At 40.7% G+C, this 5,041-nt stretch overlaps 1 pseudogene across 1 annotated transcript; it reads left to right on the plus strand.

The window, feature by feature from the left end:
* The first annotated feature begins 1,056 nt into the window (after nt 1–1,056).
* Nucleotides 1,057–2,150, plus strand: LOC310785021 (chemerin-like receptor 1 pseudogene; annotated as a pseudogene). The gene has a single exon. The product of its transcript is annotated as a chemerin-like receptor 1 pseudogene (transcript).
* Nucleotides 2,151–5,041: the final 2,891 nt, after the last annotated feature.

Raw genomic sequence — 5,041 nt, forward strand, 5'->3', positions numbered from 1 at the left:
GAGTTGCATAGCAGTAAGTGACGTTAGTCAGTTTGTTCAGCCATTTGTTCACCTTATAGTTATCCTACTTCACACAAGAGTTGTCGGGGAACCTACAGTAACGTGAAGAGAGAGTCTATTGCGTTCTGTAATCACACCATATCGGCTTCATTATATGAGTGCTGATGTATAAGTAGGTTTTTACCCTATTTTCTTCTCATAGCATGAAGTCTGCCTCTCTCCAAAGGACTCTGAGGCTCTGACGCAGACGTCAAATCCACCAGAGTGAACGGTAGGCTGCCTTTACTGTTCTTCTTATTCTAACATTTAATGTAGTGAATATTAAACATCTTAACATGCCTAGATAAAAAATTTACACAGAGATGTGATGAAGGGAAAACCACCTACACTCAGTTTGTCCAACTTTGTACTCTTTTTACTGTAGTAGCCTACAGTTTCAAAGGCTGCCACCTTTTAAGGTTGACTTCATCCCACGATAAGTTGCTGTGCTGCTGTGTGCTTGTAGCCAAACCTGGCTCAAAAATGTACAATTCAGAAAAACCTGTGAAACTGCATAATCATTTTCAGCACAGACTGATTTGAAATTGTATTCTTATTTTACTCTGTGTGTCAAGAATGTTAATAAGAAGACATTATTTATAATGTAATTTTAATATTTGTCTTTTGACTTTATGTTGGTGTAGGCTTAAGATATAAAGAACATAATTAGTCACCAATGAATCGCTCTTGCCAATGTTGCACAATTCATGTTACATCATACTGTGATTGTGAAGAACTATTTATTTTAAATGCCTTTTAGGAAATTGACTGTAGTGGAGCTACTGTATACCAAATCATTTCAAATATTGAAAAATATTTTATAATAATGCTTGATTAATAATTAATAATTAATTAATTTCAATATGTTGTAAAACAAGTCTAATTTATTATTAAGTAGTGTTACTGACCTCTAAGGAGATTATCATAAAATTGCAGATAGATCATATTACAAAACAGACATGATATGATGAGAAAGAAGTATTCATTTTTCATGTTGCTATTACAGGTCACGAGACAATGATGGAGAATGTGTCCACTACTCCTTTCTCCCAGGAAAATGCAACAGACGAGTATGATGACCTGCATGCTGAACTCAGACAGTCTCTCAACATCATGTCTCTCATCGTTTACTGCCTGGCCTTTGTGCTTGGGGTTCTGGGAAACGGAGTTGTGATCTGGGTGACAGGATTCAAAATGAAGAAAACGGTTAACACCATTTGGTTCCTCAATCTCGCGGTGGCTGACTTCCTCTTGACAGCGTTCCTTCCCCTGAGAGTGACCTCCACTGCTATCGACTTCCACTGGCCCTTCGGCAAATCCATGTGTAAGCTTAACAGCACTGTAGCCTTTATGAACATGTTTGTCAGCATCTACACCCTGGTGGTCATCAGTGCAGACAGATGTGTGTCTGTGGTGTGGCCAGTCTGGGCCCAGAACCACCGGAGTGTACGCAAGGCGTCTTGTGTGAGTCTGTGTGTCTGGGTACTGGCTCTGGTTCTCAGCACTCCCTACTTCGTCTTCAGGGACACATTTAGGGAAGAGGGCACCGTTGAATGCTTCAACAACTTTGCCTTATCTGATGACTACGAAACGCCGGCCATAGTTCAGCTGCGGTATTTTCGTCATCGGGCCATGAGCATTACCCGTTTCATTCTGGGATTTGTAGTTCCCTTCACTATCATTGTCTCCTGTTATGCTGTGATAATCCATCGTCTGAGGAGGAACCGTTTCCTGGCCAGCAAGTCAAGCCGCCCCTTCAAAATCATTGCTGCTCTCATCACCACTTTTTTCCTGTGCTGGGTTCCCTATCACATCATGTCTCTAATTGACATGGTGAACCACACGGCTCCTGAGTCTGAGTTCAGTGAAACTTTACATCATGTCACCACCATTGGCATCCCTATAGCCACCAGCCTGGCCTTTTTCAACAGCTGCCTGAACCCCTTGCTGTATGTATTCATGGGTCAGAATCTCAAGGATAAGGTTCGCAGATCCATCCTGAAGGTGCTGGAGACTGCCTTCCAGGAAGAGGTGTCTCATCCAACACCTACACAAACTCAGCCGTTAACAGTCACAGCAAGGAGAAGCCTTTTGCTGATGCTGAGGTGTAGGGGTGTCTATGACACAACCATTGTAAATTAGCCAATACAATTTTTTCTTTTTCTTTTTTATCTTTTTTTAATTTATTTTGCAATTTTATTATCTTTTTATTTATATTCATAAGGACCCTTTAAAGGAGAACTTCACTGAAAAACAATGCTGATTTATTTTGCACACATATCCGAAAACTGTAACAGTTTGGCAGTCATTCATTTGGTTTGACAGTTATTGATAGTTGATTTGAGTTCGTTGTGGACCAGTGATGTAATTTGTGCATAAATTGAATGGTGACATCGCTGGTACACAACTGAACTCAAATCAACTCTCAATAACTGTCAAACTAAATGAATGCCTGCAAAACTGTTTACAGTTTTTGGATATGTGTGAGATAATGTGCTAAATAAATCAGCATTGTTTACATATCTGTATGCATTCTCTGAGAGCATGTGGGCAATTTCTGTTTGTCCCACTGATGTCATCAGTGATGTCATAAATCACTCATGATTTCATAAGTGATGTCATCAGTGATGTAACTTAACAATTGGGGGCAACTGATGATGTCATAGTGACATCACTGATGGTGTCATCAGTGATGTCATACATAGGCATTGTGACATCATTGTGATGTCATCAGTGACAGACACACACCCAAGAGAGAGAGACTGAGGAAGAGGGAGAGAAACTGGGGGATAGGGAGAGAGGAGAGGAAGAGAGACTGAGGGAGAGAGAGTGAGTGAGAGGGAGAGATAGGAGAGGGAGATACAGAGGGGGGAGAGACTGAGGGAGAGGGAGAGAGATTGAGGGAGAGAGAGAGGGAGACATTGCACACGCGCGAATAGGGCAGGCGAGGCCACGTAGCAGCCGAGCTGCGGGCAAGGCCACGCAGCGGCGGAGGTGCGTATGCGAGCTGCAGGGCCAGGAATCGTGTGCGTGATATGCCTAGTGTATTTAAATACGATACTTTATGTAAAAAATACCAGATCCACTAATAGAAAGAGTTTTGCTGGCCTGCTTCTTAGATATGATCAAGCTATTGCCAAAATGTATGACTCTGGTTATTTTGTTGTGCTATTATTGTTGCCATTGTTGTTATTATTATCATTATTGCTTTTATTAAAATATAATTGGACTTGAATATGTTTCCATTTGTAATGCATATCCCATAATCTACTCAGCATAAGGCTGATGTTATTGCTTCATCTGGAACAAAAACTACAACCTGTTTCATACAAACGTGACACATGATGGACATGTGCCCGGTCAGCGCACAGACATTTATCAAAACTATATGGGAGTGGAGGGAAGAGATGTGGGATATGATGATACTCAGTGCAGCTCCGTTTGTATGCTCACCTAAATTGGTCATTACCGATTATTGTAGACCCTTTCAAAATAAAAAGATGTGGGGGGGGGGGGGTATATATCGTCGCTGTCTGAAATACACAGATAAATCAGAAATAAACCAAACAAAGCCAGTTTACACAGCGGCGTTTGGTTCGGCTCTACAGTGCCTGCCTTCCAGGTAACTTCCTCATGCCTGGATGGGGTTCAGATGGAGGTAGGGGAGGAGCTTTGAGGTTCTGCTGTCATACGTGATGTGATGGGCATGCTCTAGGATCCAATGGTGATATTGTTAAATAGATTACCCAATAAGACATGTTTTCATTGGTCATTTAGTTGTCAAAACTTACCAGTAGATAGAGGAGAACATTCCTTCTATAGTAAAAAAGTTTTCATCAGAGAGTATGTGTATATATATGTGTGTGTGTATATATATATATATATATATATATATATATATATATATATATATATATATATATATATATAAAGCAGCTATAAGGAACCTTTACCTAGTTATGAGACATTATAAATGTAACACTGATGCTCACATCTTACACACACACACACACACACACACACACACACACACACACACACACACACATATATATATATATATATATATATATATATATATATATATATATATATATATTTTTTAGGCCATATCATATCACCCAGCCCTACTGTTCTGTCATAGAAACCCATACATTCATAACCCCCTCTGACTATGACTAAACCAATAGCATTTGGACTAACCCTCTCTGTTCTTGTAAAGGGAAACAACACAGAGGAGATGAGAGGAGGGAGTGCAGAGTAAAGCAGGGAAACAGCTCATTATTACAGCTAATGCTCTTGAGTCACTTATCACTGAGTAACAGCACAAGCAGGCAAGCCATTATAAACAGTCAACAGCAAAGTGTGTTGGGATAATGAACGCGCCCCTATAGACCCCTGTTGCTTTCTGGGGACATTGGAAACACCTGCAAAGGCAATTACAGACAAGGAGCAACAATGCACAAGATGCAAGAGTGTTCACAGTGCTATTTCTAATTAAACTGTAGGGCATAGGGACTGGGGGGAAAATCCACATCACATCATGTTATTGGACAAACAAAACAAGGACAAATAGACTGTGGCAACGCATAGATGAGTAGCGGCCCAACTTCCTCTTCAGGGACTGACCGAAAAACAAACTAATCTTTAGGATATATGAACTACTCATTCATCCGGTTGGCCTAAAATAATAGATGTCACTACTGCTTTCGGAATGCACCTGTACACAATGGAATATGCTGAATTCACTCTCAACCTTAAAAACTAGGTCATGTCTCCTTCATGATGTGCATAAGGTACACGTTTCCTGATTTCAGGCAAAATGTAGACGCATCTGACACAGAACACGTCTTAAGTGAGGTTAATAGAGGTGACTATTATGTGATAGACCTTGTCAGAAATGCAGGGGCGGCGTGTGTAGGTGTGTGTGTCTGTCTGTGTGTGTGTGTGTGTGTGTGTGTGTGTGTGTGTGTGCTTTATAGTGACACAGCTGAGCTGACCC

Source organism: Poromitra crassiceps, assembly GCF_964638095.1.
Source record: "Poromitra crassiceps genome assembly, chromosome: 11".
Taxonomy (NCBI): domain Eukaryota; kingdom Metazoa; phylum Chordata; class Actinopteri; order Beryciformes; family Melamphaidae; genus Poromitra; species Poromitra crassiceps.